This window comes from Dasypus novemcinctus, chromosome 7 (genome assembly GCF_030445035.2).
Source record: "Dasypus novemcinctus isolate mDasNov1 chromosome 7, mDasNov1.1.hap2, whole genome shotgun sequence".
NCBI classification, from domain to species: domain Eukaryota; kingdom Metazoa; phylum Chordata; class Mammalia; order Cingulata; family Dasypodidae; genus Dasypus; species Dasypus novemcinctus.
In genome coordinates, this window is record NC_080679.1 from 102,838,375 (window position 1) to 102,846,115 (window position 7,741).

Genomic DNA, 7,741 nt, shown 5'->3' on the forward strand with positions numbered 1-7,741 from the left:
ATAAGGGATACACAATAACATTAAGTGCCAATTTCTCACCAGAAACCATGGAGGCAAGAAGACAGTGGTATGATATATTTAAGATACTACAACAGAAAAGCTTCCAGCCAAGAATCTTATATCTGACAAAATTGTCTTTCTAAAATGAGGGTGAGCTTAGAATATTCACAGATAAACAGAACTGAGAGAATTTCTAACCAAGAGGCCAGATTTTCAGGAAATTCTAAAGGATGTGCTAGAGCTTGAGAAGAAAAGACAGGAGAGAAAAGCCTGAAAGAGAGTCTAGAAATGAAGATTACATCAAGAAAAGTAACCAAAAGTATCAAAAGAGTGGGGAAAATAAAATATTACAGATAAAACTCAATTAGGAATAAACTTAACCAATGATATAAAGCACTTGTATTCAGAAAACTGCTACTCAATGTTAAAAGAAATTTTAAAAGGCCTAAATAACTGGAAGACCATTCCATGCTCATGGATTGGAAGACTAAATATCATGAAGATGTCATTTCTACTCAAATTGATTTACAGATTTGATGCAATCCCAGTAAAAATTCCACCAGCCTTTTTTTTTCAATCAAAAACATGATTATTAAATTTATTTGGAAGGGTAAGGGGTCCTGAATAGCCAGAAACATCTTAAAAAGGAAAAGTGAACTCTCATCTCCAGACTTTAAATTGTATTACCTAGCTATAGTGGTAAAAACAGCATGGTACTGGCATAAAGACAAACACATAGACCAATAGAACCAAATTTATGGTTCAGAAACAGACCCATACATGTATGATCAAGTGATTACTGACTAGCCTTTCAAACCCACACAGCTCAGGCAGAACAGTCCATTCAACAAATGGTGCTGAGAGACTGGATATCCATAGCCAAAAGAAGGAAAGAGGATCTCTATCTCACACCTTATCCAAAAATTAACTCAAAATAGGTAAAAAATCTAAATATAAAAGCAAGAACCATAAAGCTTCTAGAAGAAATTGTAGGAAAATATCTTCAAGCCCTGGTGGTAGGTAGTGGATTCTTAAGGGAGATAAGAGGAGGACTGAGATGGACTACTGATGTTTAATGTATGCAGAAGTTTTAATTAGCTTTAATGTAAAAGTGTGGAAATGGATAGAGTGGATGGTAACAAATAGTGAGTAACAGCTAGTTTATAAATAGGGATGTCACTGAAAACGGTAGTCCAGGGATGTAAATGCCAATTGACAGAATGCTAGAGAATAATCTAGGAACTGAATAGCACAGTAAACCAAGAGGTGGATGAGAATTGTGGTTGATAGTACAGAAGCAAGAGTGTCCTTTGTGAGCTAAAGCAAATGTACATTACTACTGCAGGGTGGTGGGAATGTGGAGAAGCATGGGAAAAATACAAGTGGAATGACCTATGGACTGTGGTTAACAGTAATAATGTAATATTCATGCATCTAAGCCAAAGATTGTACTGTGTTGATAATGGCAGAGTATGGAAAAAGTGTGCCAAATATATGGTATGGACCTGGTAATAGTCTGATGATATTATCTCATAATCTGTAACAAATGTTCCACAACAGTGTGGTGTGTTGGTGAAGTGGTATTGTATGGGAATCCTGCACATGTGTATATTGGTAAGATTACAACTTCTGTCATAAAAATATATTGAAAAATTAATAGGGTGGGTTGGGGAAAAATTCACCAAATATAAGATAAGGACTATAATTAGTAGTAAGATTTTTATGATATTCTTTCATCATTTATAACAAATATCTCCCAACAATGCAAGGTGTTGGTAGTGGGTTGATATATGGGACACCTATATGATGCTATACATGTTTGCTTTGTAAATTCACAACTTTTACTATACACTTATTGTTTATGTATGTTCATGTATAAATGATGTAAAAACAATAATAATAGGTTGGGGTTGGGGAAAAATACACCACATGTAAGATATTTTAGTTGTTAGTAATATTTTGAGGATGCTCTTTAATTATTAGCTAAAAATGTTTAACAATGCAAGTTATTGTTGGTAGGATGAGATATGATGTACCTGTATGATGTTATGTATGTTTTGTATGTTCACAATTATTACTATACACTTATTTATGTATGTGTGATATACTTCAATAAAATTTTTTAAAAAGTGTAAGATGTTCAAACACAAATAGCAAAATGTCAAAAGAATGTCTTAGGTTGTTAGTAGGTACTTTAAATGTAAAGAATTATAAGAGACTTACATTAAATTCAAAGACACAAGTAGGTTGAAAGTGAAAGGATGGAAAAATATTCAAGTAATAACCAAAAGAAAGCAGGGGCAGCTATATTAATATCAGAAAAATAGCCTTTAAGTCTAAAACTATTATCAGGGACAAAGGGTCACTTTATACTAATAAAGGGGTCAATTCAACAAGAAGACATAAAAAGTATAAATATATATGCACCTAACAGTGAGCCCTAAAATACTTGATGCAAATATCAACAGATTTGAAGGGAGAAATATATAGTTTACATAGTAGTGGATTTTAATACACCACTTTCAATAATGGATAGAACAACTAGACAGAAGGTCAAAAAGGAAATAGAAGATTTGAATGATACTCTCAACCAGTTAGACCTAACAGACATATATAGAAAACTTCACCCAACAATAGCAGAATACACATTTTTCTCTAGTGTATATGGATCATTCTCTAGTGTAGATCATACTGTAAGTTACAAAACAAGTTTCAATAAATTAAAAAGTAATAAATTCTGTAGCAGTCTGATATGGTTATGGATCCAAAAATAGATATTGGATTATGTTTGTAGTCTGGTCTGTAGCTGGGCATGATCAAGTTATGATTAGTGCTTTGACTGGGCCACGTCATTAGGGTATTGAGTCCTCGCCCCTTAGTGGATGGGGACTCACAGATAAAAAGCATGGCAAAAGACAGTGAGGGTTTTTGATGTTGGTGTTTGATGCTGAAACCTTAAGATGGAGCCCCAGCAAGCAAGCCCCAGGAATAGAGGAACCCTGAGCCCAGGAAGAAGCAAGCCCTGGGAACAGAGGAACCTTGAACCCAGAGAGAAGCAAGACCCTGGAAGGGAGAAACCCAGGAAACATGAACCCTAGCAGTCATTGGCAGCCATTTTGCTCCAACATGTGAAAATAGACTTTGGTGAGGGAAGTAACTTATGCTTCATGACCTGGTATCTATAAGCTCCTACCAAATAAATACGCTTTATATAAACCAACCAATTTCTGGTATTTTGCATCAGCACACCTTTGGTTGACTAGTACAAATTCATACAATGTATCTTCTCCAACTAAAAGGGAAAGAAACTAGAAATCAACAGGGAGAAAAGGAGAATTCACAAATATGTGGAAACCCATGCAATTTTAAATTGTCTATGGGTCAAAAAAGAAATCACAAGGGAAATTAGGAAATATCTTGAGGTGAATGAAAATGAAACACAGCATATAAAACCATATAGAATGCAGTAAATACAATGCTGAGAGGAAATTCACAGGTCTAAATGCTTACATTAAAAAGAAGACAGACCTTAGATCAGAGTTCTTACCTCAAAACTAGAGACTCTAGAAAAAAGAAAACAGACTAAACCCAAAGGAAGCAGAAGGAATGAAATAAAGATTAGAGCAAAGGTAAATGAGATAGAGGGAAAAAAATTAGAATCAACAAAACCAAACATTGATTCTTTAAAAAGATCAATAAAGTCATCAAAACTTTTGCTACGGTGAAAAAGAAAAGAAGAGGATGCAAATGATGACAATCAGAAATGAAAAAGGTGATGTTACTGCCAATCCCACTGAAATAAAAGAACTATAAAAGAATACTCTGAACAACTATATGCCAATACATTAGTTGACCTTGAAGAAATGGACACATTCTGAGAAACACACGAACTCCCTACACTGACTCAAGAATAAATAGATCCCAACCAACCAATTACTAGAGATTGAATCAGTGTTCAAAAAATTCTCAACAAAGAAACGCCAGGGAATTTTACCAAACATATCAAGAAGACTTACCACCAATTCTGCTCAAAATCTCCTAAATTGGAGAGGAGGGAACACTCCCAATTCATTTCTGAGGCCAACATCACCCTCATACCAAAGCTACCTGAAAATACTACAACACAGGAAAGTTACGGACCAATCTCCCAGTAAATATAGATTAAAAATCCTCAAAAAAAAAAATACTAGAAAACTGAATTCGACAGCACATCAAAAGAATTATATACATCATGATCAAATGGGATTCATCCCAGGCATGCAAGGGCAGTGCAACATAAAAAAATAATATTAAGAAAAAAACTAAATATTGCTAAGGTGTCAGTTCTACCCAAAGCGATTTATAGATTCAATGCAATCCAATAAAAATTCCAGGAGTCTTCTGTGCATAAACAGAAAGGCCCATTATCAACTTCGAATGGAAGGGTAATTGACCCAAGAAGAATGAAGTTGGAGCTTTAACAAAGCTATAGTAATCAAAAGAGCTTGGCACTGGCACAAGGAAAAACATATAGACCAATAGCCTCACATTTATGACCAAATGATTTTTATAAAGAGTGCCAAGTCCACTCAACAAGGAAAGAATATAATCTCTTCCATAAATGGTGTTGGGAAATCTGGGCATCCTTGTGCAGAAGAATGAAAGTGGACGGCTACCTCATACCATATATAAAAATCAACTCAAAATGGATCATAGACCTAAATATAAGAACCAGGGCTATACATTTCTAGAAAAAAACATGGGGAAGTATCTTCAGAACCTTGCGTTAGGCGATGTTTTTTTAGACTTTATACCCAAAGCACAATCAACAAAAGAAAAAAAAAAAGATAAATGGGACCTCCACAAAATTAAAATATTTTGTGCAAAGGACTTTATAATGAAAGTAAAAAGAAATCTTCTCAATAGGGCGCTATATTTGGGAACCATATATACCATAAGGGTTTAATATCCAGAGTACATAAAGAAATCCTACAATTTAAAAATAAAAGAGAGTTGAGGTGGCTTAAGCAATGAAGTGCCTTTTCCCCACACTGGAGATCCCAGGATCGGTTCCCAGTGCCTCCTAAAGAGACGACAAGCAGAGACAGAAGAATGGGCAATGAATGGATATAGAGAGCCGACAGCAAGTGCAGGTGGTAAGGCAGGGTGGGAGAGGGGATTTAAAAAACATTAAAAAGACAAACATCCCATTTTTAAAAAATAGGTAAAGGCCTTGAAAAGACATTTTTCCAAAGAAGATATACAAAGGGCCAAAAAGCACTTGAAAAGATGCTCAATATCACAAGTTATTGGAAATGCAAATCAAAACCACAATGAATTACCAATTTATACCCACTAGAATTGCTACTATTAGAAAAAAATAAAAATAAAATTACAAAGGTTGAAGAGGATGCAGATAAATGAGAACACTCATTGTTAGTGGGAATGTAAAATCATGCAGCTGCTGTGGAAGACAGCATGTTGAATCCTCAGAAAGTTAAGTATAGAATTTTCCTATGATCTGGCAATCCCTCTTCTAGGTATATACTCAAAAGTTATGAAAGCTGGGACTTAAATATTTGCACACCAATGTTCAAAGTGGCGTTATTCACAATTGCTAAAAGATGGCAGTGATCCAAGTGTCCATCAACTGATGAATGAATAAAAGGAATGTGGTATATACATACAACAAAAATATTATCCAGCTTTCAAAGGAAATGAAATTATGATACATGCAGCAACATGGATGATTCTTGAAGACACCATGTTGGGAGTGAAATAAGCCATTTATAGAAGGACAAAGATTGCATGATCTCCCTGATATGAAATAATTAGCATAAGCAAACTCTTAGAATCAGATTCTAGAATATAGGCTAGGGGATGGGGTCAGGATAGGGAATGGGAATTTAAAGCTTAAAATCTACAGAGTAACTTTTGGGAATGATGGAAATGTTTTGGTAAGGGATGGAGGTGCTGGTAGCACATGATGAATGTTACTTCCAGCACTGAAATATATATCTGAATGTGGTTAAAAGGGGGAAGTGTTAGGTTATATAATTGGTAATAGAACAAAATATTTTTTAAAAAATCCATCCGTGCATTGCAGGCAGGCTAGTACCCTGCCTCCACCGACAGCCACGCCCTGCCTTGCCAGGCGCCCCTGTGAAGCCCCGGGAGGATGGAGTTGGAGCTGGACTAGCTCAAGCAGTTCACCACGGTGGTGCCGGCACAGGCGACTTCCAGGCCATCGACGAGAACAAGCTCCAGAATGCCACCAGAACCCGCGCTGATCTTTCCTGCTTGGGCACTCGCCTACCAGGACCTGGCGGAGGGGGCCGTGGCCTATTGGAAGAAACTGGGAGGATCACGAGAGGAGCAGATTAAAAACGCTGTTGAAGAACTTCACCTGTTGTTTGGAGCAGAAATACTAAAGATAATCCTGGATCGTGTGTCCACGGAAGTTGATTTCAGGCTTTCTTTTGAACAAGGACGAGATGGTTGTGTGGGCCAGAGGCCTCATCGAGCTCTGCAAAGAGGCTGGAATGAGCAAGGACAGACTCCTCATAAAGCTGTCGTCAATGTGGGCAGGGACTCAGGCTGGGCAGGAGCTCGGGGGGCAGCAGCACGGCATCCACTGCAACTTGACACTGCCCTTCTCCCAGGCCGTGGCCTGCGCCAAGGCGGGCGTGACGCTCCTGCTCCCCTTTGAGGGACATATCCTGGACTGGCACGCGGCAAGCACGGACAAGAAGGCCTAGGAGCCCCTGGAGGACCCCGGACTGAAGAGCTTCACTAAATACCTCCAAGTACTGCAGGAAGTTCGGGTAGAAGACCACAGCGGTGGGAGCCTTTTGCCACAACACGGGCGAGATCAAGGCGCTGACAGGCTGCGACTTCCTCACCGTCTTGCCCTGGGGATGCTTCTCAAGGACAGCTCCAAGCTCACGCCGGTGCTCTCGGCCAGGGCAGCCCAGGCCAGTGACCTGGAGAAGGTCCACCAGGAGGAGAAGACCTTCCGCTGGCTGAACAGTGAGGACCAGATGGCTGTGGAGAAGCTCTCGGATGGGATCCGCGAGTTAGCCACACACGCCTTGAAGCTGAGGCGGATGCCGGTGGAATGAATGTTCAGTGCTGAAAACAGGATCTAGCGCCAGAGGCCGTGAAGCCAACAGCACCGCACCCTGAATCAGGTCTAATCCGACACGCTTAGCAACAAAACTTGCCTTTTTTACCAATTGGAAGAGGGATCGTAGATTTCTAATTTTTATGTAAAATTTTGCCTAATGCATTAAAGCAGACACTTTCCTGGGGGAAAAGGGGAGGCGTTGAACTGCAAGTCAGTGAAGCTGAATTATACCACGGACTTCAGTTAATAGAACAATTATAAAAACGTGCTCTCATCAGTTATAAAAAATTCACCACACCAATGCAAGTCCTTAATATTAGGCTGGTATATGGGAATCCTAAAATAAAATAATTGACTAAGGAAAAATATTAACAATTTATTGTTTTTATTACACATACAGAAGGAAAATATTTTTGCATAATAGCACAGAGACTTATAGGGTAGAAATAGAAGTGTATTATTTTAAGGTTATAATATCTGTGAGAAATAGAAACGTATTATTGTAAGGTTATAATATTTGTGAAATAATAAATATCATTTTATTTAAGGATACTGTGATAAGTGAATGGGGTTTGCTGTTAGCCTAAAAGCATCACTAAATAACAGAGTTTTATCTAAACCTATAAATTAGAATAA

At 37.9% G+C, this 7,741-nt stretch overlaps 1 pseudogene; it reads left to right on the top strand.

The window, feature by feature from the left end:
- Positions 1-6,157: 6,157 nt before the first annotated feature.
- On the top strand, positions 6,158-7,127 carry LOC101443987 (transaldolase pseudogene; annotated as a pseudogene).
- Positions 7,128-7,741: the final 614 nt, after the last annotated feature.